The sequence below is a fragment of the Cyprinus carpio genome, chromosome B12 (assembly GCF_018340385.1).
Source record: "Cyprinus carpio isolate SPL01 chromosome B12, ASM1834038v1, whole genome shotgun sequence".
NCBI classification, from domain to species: domain Eukaryota; kingdom Metazoa; phylum Chordata; class Actinopteri; order Cypriniformes; family Cyprinidae; genus Cyprinus; species Cyprinus carpio.
In genome coordinates this window covers 5,251,976-5,267,370 of record NC_056608.1, presented here as the reverse complement: position 1 = coordinate 5,267,370, position 15,395 = coordinate 5,251,976, and positions in this window count along the sequence as shown.

The following is a 15,395-nucleotide window of genomic DNA, read 5'->3' as shown; positions in this document are numbered from 1 at the left end:
ATTGTTTTCATGTTCCCACTAGTCTTTAAAACATTGTAGTGTTTAAACTATTCAAACTCAAACTTTCAGGGAAAATGTCTTTTTTACCTTGTTTATTGCCTTATTAATTTTTTTTTTTTTTTTTTTTTTTTTTTTTTTACTTCTGGCAAGTGTATTTATGCTTCAAAATTCACAAAAGCTGTGTTTATTTGTAAACATTATCATGATGAAGAAAAGGCGTAAGTACCTAACTGTTGTTGGTCACAAGTGTTGGGAGTAAGGCGTTACAAAAGTAATGCATTACAGTAACAGATTACTTTTTGCTGTAACGCAGTAGTGTAAGGCATTACTAATAATTTTTCAGTAATATTTTACTTGGTACATGTTCAGTAATGTTTGCGTTACAACACACTTTTAGCCCAAAATGTAACTGTTTAAAGAAAAAAAAAAAAAAAAAAGTAAGACCACGAGAATCAAAAATGCCTCAAGTAAGTTGTATTTCCTGTTCGTGGTCAGTCAATAGCCGCGTATGGTGTCCAAGTTTGTAAATAAAGAATAGACGACAACTTTTGACATTTTAGCGATTTATTATTTCATTTATTCTCCCTCTCGCTGGTTGAACTTTGAAGTGTGTGACTTCGTCCAGTGAAAGCGTGTTTAGGGTGGGTTGTACAGGAGTGCCGCGAGGCTACTGGCCCAACAGAGGAAACGCAGCATAATTTAGGCCTCTGTGCTCGAAATGTCCAAGGCTATTAGCTCCGCCCGGCTCGCTGTAAGCCCTGGGTCGCGATGGTGGGAGGGCAGGATGATTTTGGATGAAGATGGCAGAAGACATGCATGAGATGGAAGTATGCGCATCTTGTCATTGCATTAGAGTTCACATATAGTCCTGTTGTGTCTAATATGAATAGACCCAAGCTATTCTAGGATATTGGCAGATAATCACTTTACCTCTACCATACTTTTAACAGACTTGGATCGTTTGTGATTCTGGCTGTCATCCTTTCTTACATTGTCTTGAGCCTACACTTTGCAAATTTTAAGCTATATTGTACGTAGCCTGGATAGCCCACAGTCATTATGTTACACCATATTGCCCTCTACCGGAAGTAAAATGCTCTGCAGTACATTTTGTCATTGTAGAATGAAGGGTTAGCTCATCCAAAAATGACAATTAGCCTGTGTTTTATTCACCCTTGAAGCATCCTAGGTGTATATGACTTTCTTCTTTCAGACGAAATCCAGTCGGAGTTATATTAAAAATTGCCCTGGCTATTTCAAGCTCAGCGGTTGTTGCAATTGAACAGTCCACAAGTAGTCAAATAAAGCGTGCACATCCATAATAAAATGTGCTTCACACGGGTTGAATAAAGGTCTCCTGCAGCAAATAAGAAAAATATCCATATTTCAAACGTAATAAACACATTTCTCTCACTTCTGGTATCTGTCATAGGCGGAACGGCGGATGACGCAGCATGTATGCGCAGTGCGCGCGCTTCTGAGAAATGCTAGTGTCGCAAGTTTGTTTATAGGAGCAAAGGAAACAAAGTTTCCTTACTTTAGCAAAAGAAAAACAGCCTCCGCTTGGCTTATATCGAAATTCTCCAACATTTTTCTTTGTTTTGTTTAGTTCTCTCTCCGCGTTTGTCACTAATCATGCAATGCATACGTGCTGCGTTATCTGCCGGCATGGCTTCGGCGTATGACAGATGGCAGAAGTGATAGAAAAGGGTTTATTACGTTTGAAATATGGATATATTTCTTACAAAAACACATGGATTCACTATATGAGGCCTTTATTCACCCCCCGGATCCGTGTGAAGCACGTTTTATTATGGATGCACACGCTTTATTTAACGACTTGTGGACTGTTCTACTTCAACTCCCGCTGACTGCAATGATAGAACTTGGAATAGCCAGGACAATTTTTTAAATAGTTTCGACAGGATTCGCCTGAAAGAAGAAAGTCATATACACCTAGGATGCTTAGAGGGTGAGTAAAACACAAGCCAGTTTTAATTTTTGGGTTAACTAACCCTTTACATTCTACTTCTGTAGTTATTTGGAGAAAGTAACTCAAAAGTAATACAGGAGTCATGTAACATATTACAATTTTGAGACAGTAATATTGTAAGGTAAGGAATTACTTTTAAATAACAGTAACAAGTAATCTATAATGTATTACAGTTTGGAAGTAACTTGCACAACACTGTTGGTCACAGAGCTTATGACAACATCCCATTGGGTTTTGTCAAAGGACCCAGGGTGATTCTAAATTCCAGGTTGGCCTTCAAAAATGTACAAAATTAGCACAAACTGCCAAAGCATCCTGGCTTGTAATCTACAGACATACGGCAATCATTTTGCTTTATTAAAAGTTATTTTACATCAGAACTTCCACCCTTACACTTTAAAGTGACTAAGTCAAGAAGGATAGTTCTCTAAAATTGCTCTGAGATCATTCACTTTTCTGTCCTGTCTCTCTCGCTCTTTCTTTCTTTCTTTCTTTCTTTCTTTCTTTCTTTCTTTCTTTCTTTCCTTCTTTCTTTCTTTCTTTCTTTCTTTCTTTCTTTCTTTCTTTCTTTCTTTCTTTCTTTCTATCTCTCCACTCCCCTTTATCTTACTCATCTCATCTCTGCTCTCTCCGCTTTGAAGAAATCATGCAATTTTGTGACTCCACTAATGAAACAGCCATTTAGCTTTGGACTTTGATCTATCATTCATTATACTCTCTTCGGTCGCCTCACACTTCCTTTTATTTGCTAGCGCTGTGTCCGAGACCGTCTTTGGGTTGTTGTTGTCTAATTAAATGTAATTGCTTATTTTTTGTGGTTGTTGTGTGCCCTGTCTAGCCTTGTAATAAGAGAAATTGCACGGATGGTCCTCAGAGGAGCGACGCCACTGACAAGACGGTCCTGCTGTCATTCCTGGGCACGGCTTGTACATCTGCTGCAAGGAACCTTGTCATTACCCTCCTCTGACACAAACACAGACATTCACACCCGCAGAGGCCTGCTCAAGACACTCGCCTTACGGGAAACAAGTCTGACTCCACACTCTCACTCAAAACTCTTGCGCAAGTGTTTTTGTTTTGTTTTAGTGTTGAGATGGTTCTGCACCGTTTATACCATGATAGACTGCTTGATGTTATATGTAAAGTGAAAAAAGCAGACTTGTCCCAAACAAGTCCAGTTGAACCTTGTTATAAGGGGGCTCTCCTAGAAAACACAAAGTTTAGTTGTTGAAGGTTGCCTGACAACAGTACAACTATTTTATTATATAATGGCTTTTACTGTCTGTTTTGGGTCTAAAGTTTACTGGGAAGCTGCTAAAGCCATGCTTTTTTTAATAAAAATAAAAAACAAATATATACAGATACAGTATATATCATCTGGGGTGTAATGATTCACTTGTTTTCTCAATGCATTCATTAGAAATTCTGCCTATGCATATGCATTGATCTTGAAACATGGAATTTTTAAAATGGGAATTGTATCTTTCGGTCAAGAATAGATTTACATCAAATTACATTGAATGAATCACGATATGATTCATTCAATGACTCAGTATTTTAAATTATATATATATATATATATATTACTTTTAGCCTACCTTTAGTCATTTAGCAGATGCTTTTATCCAAAGCGACTAACAAATGAGGACATATATATGAGGATATAAATATATATATATATATATATATATATATATATATATATAATTATATATATATATATATATTAGTGGTGTCAAACAATTAATCATGATTAATCGCATCCAAAATAAAAGTTTTTGTTTACATAATATATGTGTGTGTATACTGCAGGGCTTTTCAACTAGCGGTCCTCGTGCCCGATCTGGCCCGCCAATCGTCTTCATTCAGCCCGAGGGAAGAGTACGCTTAGGTACCCCCCCCCCCCACACCACTACCGCCCAACTCTAATTGGTGCAATGAATCTTTTTAACCCCCCATAATGTCAGTAGTTTAAAAGTATGACAAACACACCACAGAGCACATAAATCTCCACTAGTGTCCTCCAAAGGTATCCCAAAAATTCCAGCAGAATTCCAAACGTGGCGGAGACACCTATAGGTTTGTCTGGAGGTCCTCTGACAGCTTTTGACAGAGAAGACAGCAAATTACAAGCCAAGCGGCGATGTAATGAGGACCAGAGAGTTTGGTCGACCCTAACAGGCGCTTGACTGAAGGTGTCTCCCGAGCTGGATAATTAATCACGGCACTGATCTGGAGTCAGCTCCTCTAATGACAGGCCTTCCCTGCAGCACTGTGAGTTTGGGCCCTCTCTGCTCTGGTGCCAGGAGGTCTGCCACCAACTGCATGCTGGCTCCGGATCAGGTTTCAGCCCGTATGAGAGAGTCTGGCCTGGGTAACATGAGTCTAGACCATCTACAATGATCAATATGAATCTCACTTCCTGCTGTGTAAGGAAAGGCTTTTTCAATTAATTGTTTTCAGGCGTATAGAGGACGGTATGCTTTCATGCATTGTTTCATTAGTTTCTTATGAAAAGAGTAGAACAACAAGCTTATGAGATGACAATTTCATATTAGATACAAAAAAGTGTGTATTACTATTTAACAAAATGTACCATATTGTTTTTATATGATACATTATTACTACCACTTTCAATAATAATTATTTGTTTTCGTTGCTATAATAACTAATGAATAATAATATGTTTTCGTAATAAAAATCTACATTTTATTATTATTTCTTTATAATAGTACAATATTTATTTGCATTCTAAATTATTCTGAACATAAACACACTTTATATTATTATCATCATTTTAAAAATTTAGTTAAAAAAAAAAAAAAAAGTGATGTGACATGTGGCCAAGTATGGTGACCCATACTCAGAATTCATGCTCTGCACTTAACCCATCCAAAGTGCACACACACAGCAGTGAACACACACATACCATGAACACACACCCTGAGCAGTGGGCAGCAATTTATGCTGCAGCGCCCGGGAAACAGTTGGGGGTTTGGTGCCTTGCTTAAGGGCACCTCAGTCGTGGTATTGAGGGTGGAGAGAGCGCTGTACATTCACTCCCCCCACCTACAATTCCTGCAGGTCCGAGACTCGAACTCACAACCTTTTGGATTACGAGTTCACCATAATGGTAAACCAAAAACACAGGTTTTTAACATCTTTGCAAATGTATTAAAAATAAAACACTTGATGATTCTATTGCCTAAGTATTCATAACCTTATCTGGGACAACTGAAATTTAGCTCAGGAGCATTTATATTGCTTGTAGCTGCTACTACACTTTGAGTGAAGTTAACCTGTGGCAAATTCAGTTGAATGGGTTTGATTTGGAAAGGCACACTTCTTAAAGGGAATCGCATATGATGCAATTTCAAGTTTTCCTATATCTTTGGAGTGTTACAAGCTGTTTGTGAAAAGATGAGATCCCTAAAATTGCAAAGACTAAAGTCTCAAACCCAAAGAGATATTCTTTATAAAAGTTAAGACTCGACCACGCCCTCCTAAAACACCTCTTTTAAACACGCCCATACATGTCTACCTCACTGTTTGGGAAGATTTGCATAACGCCGCCCAAATGTTCATGCAAAGAAAGAAGGCGTAACTTTTATTCTCACTGTGAGCTTTTATTCTCAGGTAGCTTATAGACAACTCTGTGAATGTCCTTGAGTGGCCCAGCCACAGCCTGGGATTGAACCCAATCAAATATTTCTGGAGAAACCTGACAATGCGCATCTGCCCCCATCCAACCTGACAGAGCTTGAGAGGTGAAGAGAAGAATGGCAGATGATTGCCAAATGCTGATGGGCAAAGCTTGTCGAATCAAACAAAAAAACAACTTGAGACTATAAAGGTGCTTTAGTTAAGGGTATGAATACTTATGCAATGTACTTATTTCAGAAATTTACGAAGTTGTGACAATTCTTTTTGCTTTGTCAGTATGGTCTATGGAGTCTAGACGGATGTGAAAAAAAGTAATTTAAAGCAGTTTAACATAAGGCAACAAAACATGAAAAAAATGATGAATACTTAAGGCACTATACATACATATATATGTGTGTGTGTGTGTGTGTGTGTGTGTGTGTGTGTGTGTGTGTGTGTGTAGTGTAGTGTCGTAAATGAGTGTTAAATATTATTATAGTTAACTAAAAAATGAAAATTAAATATGAAGGAACTTTATTTTATTTTGAGCAACATTTATCATTTTCTTTTAGTTACAACTAAACCTAAAATAAAAATTAATGAACGCTATACAGACATATTTAAAAAAAAAAAAAAAAAAAATAAAAAATACTAAAACATTACATATAAGCAGAAAATATAAAAATCTAAATTAATTTCTTAAAATATTAACAAAAACTATAATAGCATCTCAGTGATACTAAAATAACACATACGCTGTATGCATTATGCAATGGTTTCAAAAATGTGTTTTCCCCCTCTATGGTGATGTGATTTGGACAGGCTCTAATTCTCCAAACCTGGACTGTATCATTATTTATCCATGAATCTCAATCTAGTCTCCTTCAACACTTTATAATGTCTCCCTGGCTCCACACAGCCTTGTCCCCCACTGAGCATGTCCAGAGTGAGTTATAGATCAACAAATGACTCAACAGAGGACGTCTAAGTGCACGGCCAGTCGTTTGATGTTGAAGATCTCTCTTCCGGAAGCCCTTTTTCCGCATGCATTGTCTCCAAGCCCCCTCTCAAACATCACCAGTCACCTTGTGGCTTGATGATAAGATCTGTCAAACTCTGTTATTACTACATTACAGACGCTCGGTTTTCCATCGTTCCAGTGCTTCAGTGGTGAGTCAGGCTGATTAGGAAACATATGAGGGTGTGGACTGGAGCCAGTCATGAGACGTTGAGAGGATTAAAGGAGGACCACGCCTTGCATTTCTCCAATTAATTCACTCACACTCCTCTTGACCCCTCAACGGGCTCTTCTGAGGAGAACTGGGGCTCCTTGAGCCCTTGCAACCCCCAACAGTTTATGTCACCACTAATCCTCCTGATATTTCATTAATGCCCGGTCCATCCACCATAATCCCCCATTTATCACAATGCTTTCATGATTCAACCTACAAATTAGATGAAGGCACCAAGGCGGAAGGAAAGTGGGAGACTTGAGGACAGGACACAAATATCTGGCTTTCCTCTTTAAGCTTCTGTCTCTGGGAAGAGCATGGAGAACATGTGACATCAATTATCATTAGCATTGCGGTCTGTGTGTCGGGAACTTCGCTGCAGTGCTGCCCATTATCATCTTGCTTCAATGTCTTTTAAGTATGGCAGATTGTCCAGGCTATCAGGCATTCTCTCTTTGTTATCTTTCAAATGAGGATTTTTTAAATACAATTAGTGAATCCATTTGTCTCTCGCCAGGAAGAACATCAGACATTCCATATCAAAGAATGTCCAGTTGAAGGGAATTAAATGCATTCGGAGAGGAGTTCTGATTAGAACATGCTATATTTAGCTAATCATATGTTGCATCACCTCAAAATAAATTTTTAAAACACCAGCTAGTTATTCTAAAATAATTGCCCTCTTCAGAATCTGTGTGGTTGTCCTCTGCTCCTTTCCCTACATGGCTTTGCTGTCAAATTAAATAACAAAGTCATGAAAAAGAGCAAAGTGCCTGCCAATGCAAAGCATTAAGTGTGAATTTGGGGATTTGACTGGAGTGGCAATGCTTCACTAGCTATGTTTCCATCACCCTGTTTTTATGCGCATTTTGAAGTATCGCATCGGAAACGAGTGATGGAAATGGCAAATTTTGAATAAAAATCCCTTAATTTGCAAAAAAAAAAATAATTTTTACGCTCGCTTGAGGTGGTTTTTGACTTGTGTGAAAAAGGGTTAATGCAAATAAAAGGAGATGGAAACATTTGAGTAAATACCTCCATGCGCATTAAAAAAGTCATGTGATATGGTCAATGTTATGGTCATTTTGAAATGTCCAAGCAAAGTCTTGTCATTAACGTATTTCTGTATAATTGCCCCCCAGACCTGTTAAGCTCCTTTCACACTGTACGTTGGTCCCGGAAAATTGTCGGAAAATTACCGGATCACCTTCTGTGTGAACGCAAACACGTCCCGGGATTGATTACGTGACCGATCCCGTGTTGGGGACCTAGTAACATTGCCGGGTTCAGTCCCGGAACGAGCTCTGTGTGAACAAAAGCCAGAACCAATGACGTAAAGGGTCGTAGTGATGATTCATGTTATCGTGCGACTTTTACCGGGTGTTTTGAAGGCAGATCAACGTTCGCAACGAAAAAATATGTGCAAACTGTAATGAAGCACATGTCACTATCCGCGCTGAAGCTGAGATCGTTCACCAGCTTAAGTGAAAGTTAATGTGCCTAGCATTTTCAATTCATACATTACACGTCACATCCTGATGTCATGTGTCGTTACAGGGCCTTTACGGGTTGTGTGTGAATGCACGCACAGATTCTGGGAAATCAGAATAAATGAACCAAAATCTAACGATCCGGGAAAAATTGCCGGGACACATTACCCATGTATTATCCGGAAGCTCACTGTGAAAAGGGGCTTTACAAGACTGCGTTCCCCAAACAGCAGTATCCACCTCCGAAAGCAATGACCACATTTATTTTCAATTTATTTTCAATTTTGCGCTTAAGTTAAATTCGCAACCTTGGATGGAAACCCGGCTATAGTCAGCAAAGCTTGAAAGGACACCTAATGTCTTTCAAGGTTTCATTATATTAAAGACCTTACCACAGTGGGTTTAGAAAAGTCTATGTCCAAAGCTGTAGTTCTTGGTATATGCAATAATAAAGAAGGATTTAGGAAATTTCAAGGATTAAGAATGTAACGTTAGTGACAGTGAGCCATTCTGACTCAGAGAGGATTTTACTTCAAAAATGGTCATTTAAAAATACCCAGTAAAAAATTACTAGCTTGCAAAAATTGCTTATAAATTTCTCATTGCGCTTTATAATATTGCCAAATCTTGGATAAAGACTTTATCAACTTGTTTTCTTTCATTAAGCACAGATTTTGTATTTCTTTTGTATCTGATTGGTCACAGGCTCTATTGATCTGAGTGTATGCACCTCAGTTTTTGAGCAAACATTGTCAAAATTCTACACAAATATTTCTTTTTTCACTCAAAAATCAAGGTGCATCAGCTCAGATTGATAGGGCCTACAACCAGTCAGTTCCAAAAAGAAATACAAAGCCTGAGCTACCTGAAAGAGAACAAGCTGACAAAAAGATTGAATGCAAGATTTGCTGATAATACAGCATAATGAAAGATTTACAAGCAATTTTTAAAAGGATGGTCATTTGTGACCAGGAACATCAAATTAGGTACATTATTTTCAGCACAGCACAAGAAATAAATACTTTCTACTTGACTTGACTGACTTGACACATGCCACCTCAATCAAAGGAATTCTTAGTTTACAATTTCAAAATGAAGATTCATAAGCACAAAAATAGAAACATGGCCGTGTTTATCGTTTAACTGGTGTGAGATGACATAGTGATGGTTTATGATGGCTCTTGTGTCCTCTCTTATTACAGATGATTGTGTTTATATTGCAGAGCACATCTTTAATTTAGAGGATTAGACTCATGTCTTCATCTAAACATCACAGTTACTAACTGCTTTAAACACTAACCCCAAGTGTAGGTCAGAAATATCTCCACAGAGGAGTATATGTAACAAGTCAGGACCACAGCTGCTTTATTTATGTTACAATGTTATTTTGGCCCTGAGAGCCCTATTAAAGCCTGTCGGTGTCCTACGGGCCACTGGGATGAAAGAAAACACTGCTTGAAAAATATATCCCCTGTCACCATCACCTGGAAACCTAAGAAATTGAGAAACATGATAAAATTCGATTTTGGATTACGAATGTTTTAAAGAATGTTTAAGGGCTCTAAATCATACTCCATAACACTAAACCGTACCCTGAATCTAACCAATAGTCTTAACAAGAGCAAACACAATATAAAAATGCATTTGCTTCAGCAGCCATAACATTTTAGCTTGCTTCTAAAAGTCTTTAAGCTCTTTATTGAGTGTCATGAGTTGTATTTCACAGGATTTTTCACAGGTTTACCATGTTGAAAAGCCATACATTTGGAGCTGGTTAAGTAATGTTTTGCAAAATGTATGTAAAGGTGCATTTTTCCAATTAGTCTTATTTGATAATGTCAAAGGCAATATGTTCAAACCTAAGATTTTGCATGTTCATTTATTTGACACTTTCTGTCAGCATGGACAGGTTATGTGACATATCCTCAGTTAAAACCTGTTTAGAAAACTGGGCAGAGAACTTTATTATGTCTAGTCTCTCTGTATCATTTCAGTGAGTGGCTATGATGTTTTCTGCACACACAGCAAAGTGATTTAAGCATTTCAGAGGTGTCAGCATGGACAAACATCTCAAAACACTTAAAAAATGTAAACTTAGCCTTAGCCGTTCATTCGACTGAGAATGCATCCAAGGTGTTTCCCTGCCTATGGCCAAAAATGCTGGGATAGGCTTAATAGGACAAGCGGTTTTGGAATACAAATGACATTGTCAGGACATTTTTATTTATTTATTTATATAAATAAATATATTTTTTTTTACTATGTCGGGTTCCCACTTGATGCCCAACGTAAAATCTGAAAACCACTGATGTAGATGAGAAACACCAGGAGTGACATTACTGAATAGAGAAGTGGGCCCTAAACAGATGGGTCCCACATTCCACACACATGCCTTTGACCGCATTGAACTGCAGCCAGGTCTTGATTTCACTACTGCGGGGTCTGGAGCAACTCTGTGGCATGTTGACGGTCCCTGCACTGTGGTCTTTGCAATTATCCTTTGCCACCCTCTCGAAATGCTTAAACATCCTGATTACCCTCTAATTGGCCCCTAAGTAGTGTCATTCTAGTCTAGTGGCCTGTCCAGTGTACAGAGAATGAGGTGACGATGAGGCTGCATGGTTGCGGCCTAGACTCTGGAGAATGTGCAATGTGCGATCAGCTGATGATGGAAACTTTAAGTGGCTAAACCTCATCATAAATCAAATTCATAATGACCCATTATAAGACTGTGGCAAGCAAGCTGTTAAATACATGCTTTTGGGTGGCTCTAGTGCCACATTCAGAGCTTACGATGCTGACACATAGTCTGTCTCGCAGAAAAATGGAAAAATCTGTCTGAAAGCAAATTTAAACAAGGCTTACTTTCACCTGCTTTAGTCACGGTGGTGGCAAATAAGCAGGGTTTTGAAATGGTATAAAGTGAATTTTAGGATAAAATTCAGAAAATCTTTAAATGAGATCAATATCATAATAACTAAAGGTTATTACTTATAATAAAATGAATTCAGTGCAAATAAATTGGTTAGAAATATTTTTCACTGTGCGGAGATAATATATGTTGTTCAGCATCAGAAATCTATGGATGCTTTTTTTGGAAGATTTTTTATTCTTACTAACAATTAATATACTAAATTATTTTTGTATTATTATTTTTATGTTGAAAATATTCTGAATAATATATTGTGTTGCATTAAGGAATTGCATGAATTGAATGTAATTTAATATTCAGTAATATCCCTCATAATATATAGATATAGTACATGTAATAAAATGTGGTACTGTGTGTGTGTGTGTGTGTGTGTGTGTGTGTGTGTGTGTGTGTGTGTGTGTGTGTGTGTGTGTGTGTGTGTGTGTGTGTGTGAATATATTTAAATGTGCCATATACATTTACTTTTATATGGTAAAATGCATGTACAATATACACTCAATTATGAGTAAAATATATTTTGTGACATACATACATGCATTTAGATATAAAACAAAGTACTCAGTCAGTTGAGTTATAAATGTCAAATCTCATTTTCCACCTATCAATTGTCCAAAAATCTTTTAATAAAACTTTCAATATTAGCTTTCAAATAATTGTTCAGGTATTTTTCTTATATACCATCAAACATATTTTCATATATCAAATGTGTAATTATGCAAATAATAAAGTGAGAAAATAGGTGTTTCCCGCTTTATGTAAACCCAAGCACTGACTCTTGAAAAAGTTAATTCTTGAGAAATTAACTGAGTGTCTCAATAAACCTTTTATGTAAAAATATAGTACAGATATTGTTTCGATTGCTATATATGTATACATGTATACATATGTATATGTATCTGCCTCACAGTACAAACTACAAAGTACAATTCTGAGAAGAAAAGTCCAAATTGTGAGAAAAGTTGCAATAAATTTATTTATTTATTTATTATTATTATTATTATTATTATTATTATTATTATTTCAGTGGAAATTTAACATCGCACAGTTCTGCCTTTTTTTCTCAGAATTGTGAGTTTATAAAAAAGAAAAGGGACAAAACTCTGAACTGTGAGATATAAATAAAAAAAAATAAGTTCAAATTGTGAGATAAAAAGTTGCAATATTTTTATTTAATTAATTAATTTATTTATTTTGCTTCTGTGGCATTGATAGACATGATGTGATTCTGGGGGGGGGGTAATGGAAATCAAAGCAGCATGCTTAAGAAAATATGAATGGCGCATGTCTTACAAATTCATTACCTAGATGCTTAGAAAGGTGTTCAGAGTAGCTCTAACACATTGTGTGTCATGGTGTTCTGAGCTGTTTTTATGCATCTGGGTGACCATCACCTCCACCTCTCTATGATATTCTAATCTCTAGAATGTTAAATCTGTGGAACCTTTAACCCTATTTTATCATCTACTAGACAAAAGTTTGTACGTCTGATCAGTTGGCACACATCTTCTCAACAAGCTGTAAACTCCAAGGGATCAAACAGTGTGTGATGAAGTTTAACACTTCCATTTGGGGTTTATCCAAACAAAAATAGTTATGCTGGCAACAGTATATGTTATCTATTTTTATTGGTATTTGTCGAATGAGTTTAGACTCTGCACTGTAGTTGTGGACAGGCCTGATGTCACTGTTTATAAAACTAATTGATTTAAATTAGCTTGTCAAGTTTGCTAAATCTGTGCTAAGCTATTTTTAGTATCTCAGACTATGTTTGGAATGGGCTTACGTTCAGCTTTAAGATAATTGTTGTTTTTAAGTCTCCGCTTACTCTAAACACATTTGTTTGGATGGGAAACACCTGTTCTTATAGGAGCATATCTCAGCGTGGAGGACAGTGTTTGACTGATAATAAGATTCTATGGAGTCTGTTACAAAGACTTCACTCATAGACTCATGTAATAAGAGTATAGCTGAACTTGTTTATGTAAATTCTGTCATAATTTACTCACCATCATGTGGCTCCAAAATCTGGAAGATGTTCTTTCTCCAGTGAGAAAGGAATAATGCTGTTCATGCTCCTGTTTTCCATACGCTGAAAAAAAATAAATAAATAAATTAAAAAAATGTGGTATGGTGTGGTTGAGGTAAAAAAATGACAACAAATGTTAATGAATCATGTCCACAGTTGATGTGATGAGCTACACCTGTAGTTACCTGACATCTGTGGGAAATTTATTAAAAATAAAATAAAATAAAATAAAATAAAAAATAACTGTAGAATGTATATTAATTAATTATTAATAATTTAGATGTTATGTTTCAGTAATATAAGCACAATATCTTTCTTATTTGACAAAGTAATACCACAGGGTTCACACACGAAAATATTATCTGGTTAATCTCCAGCAACAACAACAAAAACTTTTGTTATTTTATTTATTGATTGATTGATTGAAATAAAATAAACTTAGCCTGAAATGAATGAATGAATGAATGAATGAATGAACGAACAGAATATATAGATAATATGTAGAAAATCCATAATAAAAAATGACGAAAACACACAACACAAAAAAATAAATAAATGAAAACTGGAAATCTAAAAATAAAGCATCACTGCATTCAGGAAGCATAACTAATGTTTAAATGTAGTCTAATCAAACCTTATATGAAAATCTAATCTCATATAGGACTTAAGCAAAAAAATGCATTTGGGATAAAAGCAAAGCCCATTTCCTTTGAAAACAGAGGCAGTCCTGTAGATGCCATAATCAATACAGAATCAGAGATCAAAATAGGACAGGAGAATCGCTGTGAACTGAACTGTAAACTGTTTCCCTACATATGATAATCATTCCTGTTGTATTAACACAATCAGTGAATGAAACCTTTGATGCATGTGTAAGAAGAGATGATGCAGTTGTTTGCCAGCATTATAAAGAAAAGCGACTGATATTGTTTTCCCATAGCAATGGGCTTGTGGGGGTAAAAAAAAAAGGCCAAAAAAAGCTGGGAAGTAACATGCAGCTAAAAATATGTAATGCAAGAAAGTATGATGTCAGCGACAACCTGATTATGTTACTGCCATGAATAGCTCTCATGCTCTTAAGGCACTGATGTGCAACTCAATAAAAATGTCGCCATCTGTCAGTTTGAAATGACGTGATATAAAAACTCAAATAAAGTAATATCGGGCAGCTTATCTTCTTTTATGTGAGGCCACTCTGTTGTTGTATGATATGATTGATGATACTTAGCCTTTGTGCTGGTGTGTATTTTCTCACGAGGCAGCCAACTGTAAAATGGGAGGTTAATTGACATGGCCCACGGGGGTGACGCGAGGTCACAACTACCATCTCGGAAATATCCTCTCTGTCAGTTTCATGTTCTCTGGTATCTGTTTGGACCCCTCCCTTTTTTTATTTTGGAGGAAACTGTTAAGTGTCCCTCAGGTAATGCTGAGTGATGTAGCCTCAAGTCTGCACACATGAATAAGCACCTTGAAAATAAGCACACTGCCTGGGCTCTATGGGGGAAGAGAGAGAGAGAGAGAGCCTTTGAAGTCATGTAATGTACACCTACCCCTCCCTCCTTCTCTTTGACTTATTTATGGTATTTGTTTCAAGTGTAGTTGAGAAGAAAAACTTTCCCCCCGTCCATGCATTCATATTTAGAGTGAGGGCCAGTGAATGGGCCTGGGTTGGAGCACGGTTGCTCCTCTGAGGAGATGGATGGTGGGCTCTTTTTTGTGTGGAGGAAGTGTATTTGAGAAGGTCATTGATAGAGACCCAAGGATGCCCCTCTTTCATGTGGATCTGAGCAGCTTGTTTGTCATTACCACTAGGCGCTGAGGTGCTAAACATTGTTTGCTTTTGCAGTGGCCAAAGCCGCTCTTTTTGAAGTGAGCCCTCCAAATTAAGGCTGTCCACTGGTGCTCTCGGATGACACAGATAAACTTGACGGACTCCAGTCCACCCATTGACACATATTCTTTGCCCCTAAACCCTTGTGTAAATGAGCAAACTCAGAGCTAGTAATGTGTGGGCAATAGCTTGAATTAGGGGCGCCTTTGTTTCGGTCAGCACCTCACGCAACCAAGTACAGCCAAC